This window comes from Python bivittatus, unplaced genomic scaffold, assembly GCF_059951505.1.
Source record: "Python bivittatus isolate LINGU-HERP-01145 unplaced genomic scaffold, Pbiv_v1 ctg000840_np1212, whole genome shotgun sequence".
Taxonomy (NCBI): domain Eukaryota; kingdom Metazoa; phylum Chordata; class Lepidosauria; order Squamata; family Pythonidae; genus Python; species Python bivittatus.
The window spans coordinates 46,323,007-46,338,421 of NW_028277113.1; positions in this window are offsets into that span (position 1 = coordinate 46,323,007).

The window sequence follows — 15,415 nt, forward strand, 5'->3', positions numbered from 1 at the left end:
CACTGTAGGTTTCCTTCTTCATCCCTGGGGTGATGTTAGTATCTCTACCCTTGAAAATATGTTCACAGGTGCAGTTTATAGTTAGGCAGGGTAAGTTATTTATCAGATGGGGAATTACAGCTTCCTCTCGGTTCTCTTGTTTTGCAAAGTTCTGAGGATGCTTTTTATTTTATTTTATTTTATTTTATTTTATATTTTATTTTATTTTATTTTTAATCCCATTGGAAAATGTTGAAGAATTTTGGATGTTCTGCATTCCAAATGGAGTTTACCTTGGAAATGCAGATTTTACATTTAGAGATCATAAATGTATTTATAGCATGTCCTGTATAGGTGGTAAACCTCAAGTTTCAAACTGATACACAGTACTATCATTGCTACATTCAGAAGCAGGAGAAGAAAGTTATCTTTGCTATAGGTGAGTAGTGCACCTTAGACTGAGATGGAAGTTGGCAAGTTCCAGAAAACGTTGAGAGAGTCAGTGCCACAGGAAACCTCTTAAATACTTGAATACATAAATTAAGCCATGATTCAAGGACATCAGTTTATAACAAAAAAGAATCCTTTATTTCACAGCCAGTAATAGTTCTTGCAAGAATGCAAGCTAGGAACTGTTTGAAAATAATGTGCTTTTCTAACAAGACCTATTTCCTGAGACAGATATATACTTATTTGCATATTGTGAATTGACTCATGTATTACATATTTCCTTGAAGCTGATTTAATTTCTTGTCCATTTTGACACTCATGAACCTTTCACAAATTATAGCAGCTATGCCTGTGAATTGGATGAATATTCATTCATACTCTTCCTTTCTTGATAGGATTAATTCCAGAGTTGAGGTATCCCTGGGCAAAGTATACTCTGCTGCATCTCTTCTTGTGTTGCTAGGCCCATGGAGTCAATGCTGGGTGGCGCTCACAAGTTGGCTGGGAACTGATCGTCTCATAATACCCTAGACCAGTGTTTCTCAACCTTAGCAACTTTAAGACAAGGGTACTTCAACTCTTGGAATGCTGGCTGGGGAATTCTAAACACTGGTCTAGACTGAATCTTCACATAGCAAATCTTCAGAACAGTTTGTGAAGTTTTTTTCTGGAGTCCTTGCTCCATATGCTAAAGGAGCCAGGTGCAATTGCTCTACCTGACTCTGGAGCACAGTGAGTTTAGGTGAATGCCAGGTTCCTCTATGCATACTAACTGAACACATATTTTTTCAACTGGTTTCCTGACTGCAGAGAAAGAGCCAAACATTGATATTATCAGTTAGATATGTGTATGTGTACGTAGGTTCTAGGAACACTTCTCTCTTCACCTGAATGTGTGTAAAATAGGGGTGGCTGTACAGGAAAAAAACACCCAGAGAGATAGCATGAGAAAGAGAGAAGGGTAATTTCTGTGTATGGATTGTACTATTTTTAGTGTGTTTGGTTGGTTTCTGCTTATACCAAAGATTTCTCAATCTGGTGTCCTTCAGCTGTATGGCACTACAACTCTCAGAATCCAGCGTGACCACAAAACCTGAATGAACCAGTTGAATGGTGAATATCTGGGGCATAGAAACTCCTTATTCTAGTGTGCCTGTACGGTACATCCTTTTGCGGTTTCACACTCCTGGAATGAGTAATAGGGAGAGGCAACTTAAGTGGGATGAGAAAACTATTGCTATTTTTTAAATACGTCAGCAGCTGTACAGAAACAAGATGTTCTACATTTTTCTTCCTTCCTGAGGACATGTTGGGCCAATTTCTTCCCTGGTCAACTTCTAATCAAAATTATACTGAGGGTTAATATATCCCAGCTCTAGGAAAGTGGCACTCAGCAAGGCAAGTATACTCAGTTCTTTCTTTAATATTAAGAGCAGGAATTTAAAGGGAAAAAACCCCATACATAGTTGTTTCAAGAATTTACAACAGCATGACTAAACCACAGGGATGAACCTGGGGGATTGTGCAAGAAAAAAAGCATGTTGGACCAGTATGACTTAAAGGAAACTTTCATGCCAATAGTATTTCATATGAACAAACTATGATAGGAAAAACAAAGACTGGTAACATAAGCCAGAGATGTGAAGACCCCACTTCACTAAGTTAGGCACCACAAGGACTTATGAATTATGAAACAGCAGTGGAGTTTGTGGAACACCACATGCTTTGAACACATGAGGCCTTAGGTGTCTTTTCCAGTTAAAAGATCTGAATTAAAAGAGCTGGAAAATAATTCATCTGAGACGTTTCTTTCTCAGCCCTGACAGTGGATGCAAAGGGTTTAATCTGGGAACTTCTATATGTAAATCATATAGCGTAGACTGCATGCGGTGCATAATGTTTTGCCTTCATCTTACTGCCTACCCACAGAGGGATTATGCGTCACACCCAGGAACTTCCCCCTCTTTCCCTGATTTCCAGCCTAACTGTTCTCCTAAAGTAATACTTTCCCTCATTTAAGTTTAAATGGATTTGAGAAGTTTAATACAAAATGTGGCAGAAAATCATCATGGCCAAATTATGATAGATTAATTTCAAAGATATAAAACTGTAATTTCATACTTAGTATGATTTCTAAATATTATATGTTATCTATCATGATTTAGAGATAAAGCAGGAAGGATATAGAAATAAATAAATGAGCCAATTCCTAAGAAATATCCACTATTTCCTATAATTCTGTTGAATGATCCTTCACAAATGCAATAGAGGCAGAAAAAATTATGAGGGCTATTATAAACCAAAGTTGAACTCAACATTGCATGCAATCCAATTGTGTACATGTTTTCTTCCACTTCTATTCAAACCTCTTTACTTCTCATTTTAATACTGCAGACTGAACAGGAAAGGGAGTGTTTAGAAGTAATTTTTTAAGCTATGGTGAACCTTCTACTCAGAAATCAGTAGACTGGCTATTGAGATCAATTGACAAAATAACTAAGTTCTCAAATCTAAAGGACCCAAAAGCAAATTAATTTGTCTTCCATTCCAGCAGATGTATGCAAGAACTACCTAAGACTACAGCTAAGAATTAATGAATCTTTTGTCATTTCCATCAGTTTGCAAAGTTTAAATATTGATAGCATGTGCGACATTTTGGATAATTCCTCTTTTGTTCAAACAATTTTAATTTCTTTGGATGTTTAGGTGGAACCAGATGCATGAGTTCACAAAACTGCATAAGCAAAATACACACACACACACACACACACATGCACACATGTAAGCACAGGATGATAGGGTATTCAGTTTCAAGATTGTATGAAGCTTTTCTCTTTTCTTACTTTTTTCATTGTTCCAGTTTGCAGTTAGAATGTTATATTTTCTTTCAAAGCTATTTTTTTCTCAGGTTGGATACCTTGGTAGCACATATGACCTATGACACTGCAGCAATAAAGTTCAGGGACATATTATACCTTCTAACCTCCATTCGGTTTCATATCTCATTCCTCTAGCTGTTAAGCCTAGATTCCCCCCTCCCCCCAGGTGCTGACAGCTGGAATAGTCCTTAACTTTTCTCCACTTCTGGTAAGTATGGATATTTTAATAGTTGATCTTGTCTTATTGTAAAATGCCAAAGGTCCTGGATCTCTCTTCTCTTCCCCTGGTTTATAGGGGTTTTGAAGATAAAGCTATTTGTAGAGGATGTTCAGCTGTCTGGTATCCTCTTAAAATGGACATTTATTGCATTCCTTGCAACAACATTTTTGTCCAACGAACTGAGAAAAATAAAACAGAATTGTTTCTTACATCCAAACATGACTGAAATAAAAACTTTAGTTAGAGATAAGAAATGCTGAATAAATGTATGTGTTTGTGAAGTTGAAGCAATAGAAGAGGACAGGGTTCTTGGGGATGTGAGTTCTGCCACCTGTGGGTTGGACCCATGTCTCTCCTGCTTGGTTAAGACTCCCAGGAGGTGGGATCTGGCTGGGTCCAAGCAGTGATTAAGGCCTAATTACAGGAAGGGGTGGTACCCCTTGTCTTGAAGGAGGCAGTTGTATGCCCCCTTCTTAAGAGACGATCCTTGGACTCAACCATGTTAGACAACTTTGTCTGGTTTTCAACCTCCTCTTCAATGTCTTCATGAGACCACTGGAAGAGGTCATCCAACATCTCTGCAATATCATCAGTATGCTGATGATATCAAGTTATACATATTTACCCCTGGCTAACCCCCAGTGTTGGGTCAGTTGGCTCAGTATAAGGGTCTGAATGAGGAGGAACCAACATCAACTCAACCCTTGCAAGCTGGAGTGGCTCTGGGTCTTTGATCTCTCTGGGCCTAATGAAGTATCATCTCTTACTAGGGTTGCACTTCCTTGGACAGAGGTGGTGTGCAATTTGGGGGTCCTCCTGGACTCATGGTTCCTGCTTGAGGAGCAGATGGCCATGGCTTGGGGTAGGGGGCTTTGCACGGATTTATCTTGTGAGTGAATTGCCCCCATTTCTGTACTGTACACATTCCAGGTCCCTTGCCTTAAATGTTGCCATCTAGCAGGAGCTAGGCAGCACCCATTCTTGGTAGCAGCCTCGGCCCTTGAGAACACCCTTTACCCTGAGATCCAGCAGGCCCCTACTTTCCTAGCCTTCGAGAAAGCCTTGAAGAGTTGGCTTTTCCCACAGGCACTGGGGTAGTATGTGGCTGGAGCCCAGGAAAGCTGTCTGTTGGATGTGAGGGATGTGTTGTTTTGGGGAGTGCCTGGAATTTCTGTGCTGGTTTTTATGTTTTCTACTCTTTTTATCATTGCTGGTAAGCTGCCCGGTGATATAAATCTAAAATAAAATAAGTAAAATAAAATAAAATTGTTAATGAGCAAAGGAAGCTACACTTCGCAGCAAGAGAAAAAGTCAAGATTAGGGGTAGAATGAATTTCTTTTTAGACAAAGAGTAGACATCTTTTTCTAGGCCCAAACTTGTAATGGACTGAATGGCAACCTAGAGCCACACTCCAAAACGTGGGTGAGGCCAGGACAAAAACTAAATTTGATTTTATTTTGTTTACAAGTAATTGTGAGGGTAGCCCTCCCAGTTTCTCATCCCAAACGAGCAAAATATATTGCCCTCTGTCAAAGTAGGGAGTGGGACAGGCTGTCACTCATGTAGGCAGGAAGAGATTCCTTTCAGCCTTGCCTCGTCAATTTTAAAAAAGCTAGTGTCTGTTGGAAGGTGAGATAGATATTGAGGGAAAGGAAAGCAAGCAAGAGGTTACAGTATGCTGGTGTAGAAACAATACTAATATAGTAAAAATATTGGCCCATCTATTTCTCTTCAATGGCCATATTTTGCTCTGCCTGGCCAAATGCCATCTTGTATAGCTATGATCAGCCAAGAAAGTTTAACATTAAGAATGTTGCAGAAGAAAAAGAAGAGTGATAAATGGATAACCAGTTTCTGCTGGAGACCAATTGCAATTAAATCCAACACCCCCTTGCTTGTTAAAAATGTTAGGTCTGAAAAATGTTACAGTTTGTAGGCTTTTAGTTGTGCTATTTGTTGGTTCTAAAGAAACTTTTGTCCTACTAAGAATGTCAGGTTTTTTCTGCTCGGGGCCATTATGGTCATGATTGTTTTGTTTCAATTAAATCAAAACTTCATCCTAATTCACCAGCTATCTTTTCCCCATTTTTGGTGTCCAAGCATTTCTGTCTGCAGTGGCAGCCTTCTTGGACCCACAATATTGGTAGTATTGTCTGGTATGGGAAGATGAGAAAGGGTAGGTGCTGTGGATCTTACCTAGCAGGTGCATTTATTTACCCTAAGATGACAGTCAGTGCCAAGTCAGTAGTTAGGTGAAACAAAAAGTACAGATCACAGAATTGGTTCCTTAGGGAAACTATTCAGGCTGGTTTTATGACCTGCAAAAAAGTAGGATATTTTATGTTTGTATGCATGCTTGTAAATACATTAATATTGCAATTCATATTCTCAAAGTGTTTTACAAAAAAGAAAAAAAAATTAAAAAAGAAATACAAAAAAGAATGAAAGTCACAAAATGATAAAAATAGCATTTAATATTATTGTAATGGGTTGTTATAAATAAATGTAACAACCCCATTCCCTATGAAACATTACAAAATTATCCATATTTCTTTAATTGTTTCATACCTATACCTTTAGTTATAGTTTTTTACATTTTATAAATTATCCCAGAGCTAGGACACATCTTCCATTACAAAGCAATAACAAAATATTTGACTATTATTCATTTTTATTTTATATCACCCACGGTACCACATTTGACATAGAAACTTTTAAAGGACCCTGGGGTTGCATTTATAAACATGTAAGGTGCCATTGACTTTTTCCTAAGTGTTCACTGTTAGAAGGATATGATCAGGAGAAACCTTTATATTATGTGGTGTAAGTATCAATATTTAATGGGGAAGGTTATATTTATAACACAAAAGTGCTACCTGGAGTGTTATAAATTTTACCTTTATATGCTGGGTATGCATGAGTTAGTAGAGAAGGAAAGAGAAAAAAGAAACCAAGAGACTATTTATGCTCAATAAAATGAAAGGATGGTGTGTCACTGAAGCCCACAAACGGCCCTTACCTTGGTAGCTGAGACTATTTTGGGTTCTTCCAGTGTATTACAGATATCTACAATGGGTAGCACTCAAAAGACTGGAAATAAAATTCTAGATCAGTGTTTTTCAGACTTGGTAACCTTAAGATGTGTGGACTTCAACTCCCAGAATTCCCCAGCCAGCTGGGAGTTGAAGTCCACCCATCTTAAAGTTGCTGAGGTTGAGGAACCCTGTTCTAGATGAAATGGTGCCAAAGAGAGAGGTTTGTGTAAATAGTGTTTAGAAAGTCAAGATTTTCTATTTTTTCATGTACTTTGCTATTTATTAGAAATCATGTAAAGAAGTATATAACTGTCTATTAAACAATGTCATTTTCCAGAATCCAGGAGTTGCAGTGCCTAGACTCATTCTAGAGTCCACCCTATATATATATTTATCTTGTATGTGTGTGTGTGTATTCAGGGCAAAGCATGACAATTTCAGTCTTGTCCATGTTCAGTTTAAGGTAGTGTGAGGATATTTTATTTATTTATTTAAAAGACTTATGTGGCCACCTATCTCATGTACCATAACCGTAGGGGGCTCACATCTAAGAAGAAATGCTAATAAGACATTTCGTTGCAGTTGTCTATGCAGTGTCATCAAGTACCAAAAAGGACTGACAGACTTGAGTATCATCAGCATAACAATGATATTGGAAGTCCTGATCATGAATCAGGACACCCAAAGGGAGCATATACAGAATAAACAAAATAGGACCCAAGACTTAGGGACTACAAGAGGAATGTCCTAGGATTGAAATCTACCATGCAATACTGCAGAAGAACAAGAAGACAAAAATAAAATATTTAAATTAATCAAGTGCATCACTAATGATGCCCAAAGACTGTAATGTAGATAACAATGTCTGATGGTCAAGTGTGTTAAATGCTGCTGTCAGTTCCAATAAGACCAATACTGATGTAAGGTGCTGTGGCTTGGCCATGTGAATGTCATTCAGAATTTAAGAGAATGAGTGGCCTGCACCAAACTGTTCATGCTTTAAAATCTATTCTCTTTCTTAAGATACATTCTTTGAAAACTGAGCTCTGATTGGCGATGGTAACCCATGCCTTGATGACCACATGCTTAGACTACTACAACATGTTCTATATGAGACTACCTTTGGAGATGATTTGAGAACTATAATTGGTCCAGAATGCAGCAGTCACTGCAGGAAAATATGCACATTGAGGTGACTACATCAGTTACTAGTAAGGTTCCAGGACTACTCATTACCTGCAAAGCCATATATGACATGGTGCTGGGTTACATAAGGCACTCACTTCCCATCATTGATTCTGCTCATCCTGTCCAAACACTTAGAGAGGACCTGCTGAGACTTTTATCTTCCCTGGAAGTACACGAGACCTAGGCTAGGTAGCAGGCCTTCTCTGCACTCTAGAACATGCTTTTCCCAGAAATAAGAAATTTCCTCAAATAAGAAATTATTCTTATTCCATTGTGCATTTGGTTCTAGCTGATTGAGTGTGGCCATCTTAGCTTATTTTATCTTTTATTGTCTTCTTTTAATAATAAATAAATAAATAAATAAATAATAGTATGCAATTTCTTGCTTTGTTGTATAACACCTAGAGCCTACAAACAAATAAGTAAATAAATAAAACATGAATTGTCATATATTGGGTATAATGTTATCAAGCCCCACAATGTTGGCAAACTAAAGAAGCAAAAACCACATGGATTTCAGGGAGGCATCTTTAATGTTGGTCAGATGTAAAAACATAATCTTGAAAACTGAAAATGTTCAGTTCCCAGGCACACTTATAGCCAGGAGTTTAAGTTGGAGACTTTTTGAAATATTTTTTTCATCATCCCCAACTCTGGGCTAGGCTGCCTTCTCTTGCACCCACTAGGTCCATCCTCCGCCTAGTCCCCATATTCCCTCACAAATATTGACTTCATTGATAAAAGCAAAATGATGCCATTGAATTCAGTGGGCTCAGGAAGTATTTATTTTCCTATACCTGGATTTTAAAGCCCCTGTTCAAATATACCATATATACTCACAGATAAGACCACCTGTGGATAAGCTGAACCCATTTTTGGGGGGTGTATATTAGAACCTAAAATTCTTGGCTTATCCACAAGTATATACGGTAATCCCAATGGCTCTGAAGCATGAGTTCAGCCCACTCCTCATCCTTTTCCATGCACATGTAGCAAAAGCTTCTCATGTCAACCTTCCTCAATCTGATGCCCTCTGTTGGGGCTCAGCCTTCATAATCAGTTGGTTATACTGTTGCTAAATTATGGGAACAGCACATCAATACATCTGGAGGACATCAGATCAGGAAAGGTTACACTTTGGGCAGATAGAGAACTTTCCATCATATAAGAGAAAACACCCTAATGTGTGCAACTTTGAGGCTGAATATGCACCGACTATTTGGTGTTCACTGTTTTGTATATTCCATGTTGAACATTTTTGCAAAATATTTTGAAGGGTATTTTCTTGTCCTCAATTAAAACAATCCCCCCCCCCATCCCATCCTTTTTGATGCAGAAGCACATTCTGTACTCAAGAAGCCTTAGTTAATTCAGGCATTTCCTGAATAGGAAAAAAATGCAGCTTATTATTAACCTGCCTGCTAATGAAATTGAATCATGATTTTTATTTCATTCACTAGAAATGTAAAATAAATGGTATTCAAAGGATTAGTACAGGAGGTAAATGTCAATTTTAATTCCTTTAATCATAAATCCACAGCATTAGATAGATAGCAATGCACTCTGTCACAGAGCATAAAAGTACAGGATTAAACTGATCATATCACTTGTCTCTTGCTCAGCCTGAACCTTGGATAGTTTTGACTTCTTCCTTTCACAGCTTTAACACAAAATCCCCTTATTTTTACGAGAGGGGAAATCGTAGCCACGGCTCACTGAGGTTGGACATTTGTTTCGTATTTTTGTTTTCACAGCAAGGCAGTCTTAGTTGCTGATGTGTTGGTGTGAGCATCCCTTATTGCTAACAGTGAACCATTTAACTTGCACACAACTATGCCTTTGGTGCGCATACTAGAGAAGACAAGCTGAGCTTTGTCTTCTCTCTGAAAGGAAGTTTGTATTGGCTGTATCCAAGCAAATGACACTGTTTCAGCCTTAATGATTCTTTTTTCATGATTTTATATTTAACTTTCCAAGAGAATGGTACATCTTTGCTTCAATACGTGACAAATTACTGAATGGCAGGACACAGCTAGATCGGTATGGTCAGATTTGGGCTACTAAATATATGGTTTACAACGCTATGCAAGATTTAGGATGTTTCATGTGTTGGTGGAATCTGACCTTTCCGTTGCAATTCATGTAGTTTTATGGTTGCTTTTCTCACACAGAATTATTTACACAAGCATTACCTGTTGGATTCATGCTTACTTTTCAAATTGTTCTAAAATGCAGGTGGCATTTAAATCATAATTTTCTAGGCTGGCGCTGGATTTTGCTCCGCTGTTAACCCTACAGTAGCAGGTGAACATCATAATGATAAAAATGCATCAGAATGGAATCCTATATATTCTTACATAATAAAGCAAAAACAAAAAGTACTGAGAAAAACTATAAATACCTGCATTTAGGGATTTCATGCTTTTTACATACACTCAGTGGTAGCATAGCTAAGGGAGGGAAGAGGTGTGGGGGGGTATTCTTTATTAATTATATTCAAACGTCTACAGAGCTCCTTGTTCCCCAGCACTCAAGGACACTATTGCAAGGTGGTTTATTCTCTCTCTTTTCTGTGCAAAAGAGAAATAGAGCCAAAGATCAGGTCAGATTTGTTCAGAGCTAATACATGGCATGTTTTCTGTCTCTTTGCTGTCATCTAGTGGCTGCCTGAGTTTCTGCAGCTATTGTAATCCTGACAAATACAAGTTCATGGCTATTTTTCTTTAAAAGATTTCTCTTGTGTTTTCTAATGCTGGTGTCTGGAAATTAAAACAGCCACAGCAAACTATTCATATGCATTCTTAGATCCCTGTAATCTAAATTGTCTTTTTTGATTTGAGAGCCATGAGCTTTTACTGCCACCTAAAGGCCATCAGGGTAATCTTTGTTAGCTTCTTAGGTTCACCATGCCGCTCATTTTCCTAAGTGTCTGCTTTATCTCCACCAGGCAGAAATCTGGCACTGTAGAGAGTTATCACAATATTATACAGTATGTATGTGAACTCCATCTGGGTTGGGTCCTGTTTTAGCAAGCACATTTGACCAGGAAAATAGCTACCATTTTATGTCATGTAAAAAAGAAGGAATCTTCTGTTTGGTATCAGACTTCAGCCCTGAATGTGCTTTCTCCATTTGATCCATTCATGAAAGTCAAGGAGACTCAGGCTTGAACCAAGAACTTCGACTTGATGGACTGTTGCAGGGAGCACGCCACAAGACTCTGATAACAACAGTATTGCAGTTTGGGAAGGGCCACCCTACAGCACACAATTGTCTCTGGCTAATCTGCCAGGATTGGTTGTTTCATCTGATCAAAAACTTATCTAACTTTGTCTTTAGGTCCTGCTGCTGCCATGACTACTGTATGCATGAATGTGCAGGTTTCAACATTGTTTTATGGCATCTTCTCTAGAAAACACATTTCCCCAAACATCATTTTGGAAAGTCTGCATCTTTGCTGAAAAGATAAGTTACTGTAAAATGGACAAAGAGGGGAAAGGAAGTTGCATATGTATCTAGATTTTTTTTTAATTAGCAGAGCAGTGTGGTAATTAAGGTGTTGGATGTGGGCTGGGGAACCCAAGGTTCAAGCTTGCCTCAGTGATGGAAGCTCATTTGAGGGAATGGATCAGACACTCACTCTCAGACCACCTCACAGAATTGTAACTGATGGGAGAAAAATAGAAGAAGGGGTGCTCTTGGATGAAAGAGTAAGTATAAATCAACTGGAGATTAAAAATATTTTAATTTAAATGTATTGATGCTTGACTAATTAAGTTTAGACTCACATGTTTAGGGAATTATGCCAACCTGCTCATCCTACTACACAAAACTAATCAGAAAGAGACTTGGCTATGGGACACCACCAGAAAATACCAAGGGGTTAGGCTGATATGGAAAATTAAAAAAGAAAAAAAAAAGTCCAGAAGAAGAGAACTTTCATATTATTATGAAGAAACCATCCATGAAATCACCAGGAACTGTGTTTGACTCAAAGAAAATTTTATCATTCCCTGTTTAAATTGCAGCTAAGCTCAGCATTCACCAACGTAATGTAATGGGTAGTAGGAATAACCTTGAGGAACAGGAGGAAGAGCCACAACCAAGGCAATGGTCAGATAAAAGAAGTCTGAGCATGGGGCATAAATGCAATTTGAGAAAGCATCTCCAGCATGACTCTCCCTAGTTCTCATGATAAAGGGAGAGAGCAGGAAGACTTGAAAGATTTTGTTACTGTAACCTTAATAAAGTAGAATTAGCATTCATAACTATGGTGTCCTAGTCTGGTCTACCTTGATGGGCTGGCACCCCAATAACCTGCAAATATTCTGAATCACATTTCTTCTATTTTTTTAGTCAGCGTAGTCGATGGATGGACATTATGGGAGCTACAGTCCAAAATGTTTGGGGAGCACCAAGTTAAAGAAGGAAGAGTTCAGCTAAATGAAAACTGGTGATTTTAAATTAACTTCTGTGGTGTTACAGTACTGGCAATTACTTTTATGATGTAACTTTTCTGTTTATATATAGATGTCCTAAACACCTTTTTTTAAAAAAAAAATCCATCAGCACAGTAGCTGTAAGTAAGCAGGGCACAACTTCAAATATCTTGAACAATGTTAAGAAAGGTTGACATAGTCATACCTCAAGGGAATATCATGTGATTAATCTGTTCAGCCACTGGGTGCCAATGTTGTCTCATATTTCATAAGCTGACATTTTTCTTATAAACCTGAGACCTTCAACCTAAACAGATGTTCATATATTACAATATTTGGAAATCTAATTTAAAAATGCTAGAGATCTGAGCATTTTTAGAGATACCAAAAAGAGAGTGGGTGAAACCCTAATTAATCTGGGAACGGGATGCCAGAACTATGATCCCCAAGCAACGCTAAATATAATAATTGTATCAGTTTGCAAAAGTATAAAGTCCCTAATGAAACAGACTAACTTTGAAATGATACCTCAGTAAAACTATTTCTTGTTAGTGACTAATGGCACACTACTATTTATATGGCTGCTTCTAAAAACATTCATTAATCATTCTTGGGCATTGTCTTCCAATTCATTATTTCCAAGTAGAAAGTAATTTCAATATTTCAAAGTTCAACACATTTTGGGAAATACGTATATTTTAGTCAGGAATTTACTGGAATAATGTTAATAGATTTGGGTCTAAGACTTTTGAGCAAGTAATAAGGGCATATTTATGTATCAGCTGCAAAACTTCCCGGGTTCACCAGTTGGGGGTAAAAAAATATTTTTGTGTGTCTCTTTGCTGCCATCTAGTGGTTTTCTGGATTCTGTAGCCTGGGGTTCCTCGGCAACTTGAAGATGTGTGGAAGCTGGCTGAGGGATTCTGGGAGTTGAAGTCCACACATCTTCAAGTCCCCAAGGTTGAGGAACCCTGATGTAGCCTATATAAGGTAATACATATCTGCTTTATTCTTTATTGCACTCTATTCTTTTCTCATCCCTTTGCCCTCCAATAATCTTTTCCACAGATTTTCTCCTTATTTGTGTATAGGTATGAGCATATTTATCGGTCTGTTTGTGAATATCTCTTTGAACCTTTTTCCATAAATCGGACAGAGTTTATTTTATTGGACCTTAACTTTCTGCCTCCCTATTATTATTTAGCTTTCTAAAGCCCTGAAAGGTTATTCAGTCCTTCATCTGTGAAAACAGATGAAGAACTCAGGAAAAATGTAAGATCAATTTTTAAATTTCAAATGATCTAACAACAAACCTATCTGAGAAACCTAAACATACCTTGCTTTTAACAAGTATCTTTTAAAACCATAAACTGATAACCTCTTTACAGTATCCTAAAAGTAAATTTTCTTCTAACTACAATACTTAAATTGATGATTAAGGTTGCTTCCAGTAGCCCAACATTTAGAACTGCTAAAGTGAGGTGGTGAGAAACAAGTGATTGGATCTTCCATTGTTTTGAAAAAAGATACATGTGATCAGTAATGGAATGGGATGGTGCTAATTGTTGATCGAATTGGCCCTAGGCAGTAAGAAATAGGGTTTGAGGAAATGGAGGAGGAATCTAGATTTAAAGCAGAATTCAGAAAAGAAAAGAAAAGAAAAGAAAAGAAAAGAAAAGAAAAGAAAAGAAAAGAAAAGAAAAGAAAAGAAAAGAAAAGAAAATATATGCTTTTAGTTGTAATTCCATAACTGAAAAGTTTTGCTGCTGCTAAGGGAGTGAAAAAGTTCTTATCTATTCCTTTATAACCATGCTTTGTAAACCTAGGAAATTAATATGTCACTTGGAAGACTGAAGAAGGAGGCTGGGATATGTCAATTTTCTACCTGAAAGGCCAAGCTAGCTATTTATCCACTAGCAGATACAGAAAGCTAAAAGGTAAGGATTGGGTCCAGAAGTTTGACTCCTAACATATCCTGGACACCATAATGCAGTTTTCTAGGCAACAGTACCCATGTGGCTTGCCATTGTCTCCCAAGAAGTTTTTAAGCTCCCCAGTCTAACCTACAGCCCTGATGTTCCCTGGTGGGCTCCTATCTAAACATTAACTGAACCCAAGCTGAGCTGAGGCACAGTCTGCCAAGGGCTGCCATTCACTTTTAAATAGGACTCTACCACATACTTATACTTTGATTTTTGTTCTTCTTCTTGCTTCCCCATTTTAAGTAACAGCAAACATGTCTGAGCTTTGATATGGTTCTAGGGAGAATTATTTAAAAAGAGATGCTGTTTTTCCCCCCCCATACTTAATGCAGCATAACTACTCTGTAACTACTTCATGCAAATAGTGAAAATTGTGAAGGACCACTAGAGGTCAGTGTATTTCAGATAAAGGTGTTAAAATTGCTAAATGAGATTTAGCTACAAATCCAAGCTTTTAAACCCTATTGATTGTTCTTAATATTTCCATATTACTTATCCACACGCATCTCCCAATAAACTGTAAAACAGGATAATTATTTAATTGGTTATTAGATTGTGCTTAATATCCAATGAAAACGATGCAATTTGCCATTTCAGGTGCAGTGAAAGATGTTTAGACAAAAGACAAAATAATATTGTTATGAGGTCAGTGGATTGGTCAAGATGATCACAAAGGATCTCTTTATTCTTGTAAATGTTTGTCTGAAATCTTGTCTCAGGTTTCTGTAAGTTGAGCAGAGTGAGTTCCCAGAGGCAATGCCTCTTAAGACGGACAAAAGAGAGTTGATTGCTCCGATTGTATTTCAGTAACCCCAGGAAGACATGTTGATTTTGCCACATCATGCCCAGGCGTGTCCTGGGAATCTCAAATGATAAGTGACTTCTCCCTTTGTCTTTCTGAGCAAAGGTGTGTGTGTGTGTGTGGGGGGGGGGGATTTGCTAGCCTATTGTCTTTGAAAGCCTTTAAGGTGGGACTGTCTGCATTAATTCTATGGAATTGTGAGTTTCTCTGAAAATCTTATAGAACAGGTATTTTTTGGAGTATAATATGAATTCTTCATTGTCTGCTCAGCCTGTACATATGTGTAACTTGCCCTTATATTACAGAAATACCATCAGCCCTCGATGACCTTCACAATGACCTACATTTTGCAATCCCTAAAACTTCTTTCTGCACATTCCTAATGAGAGATGGACTACGACATACAATCACTATATTGTATTGGAAACATCTTTCCTTGT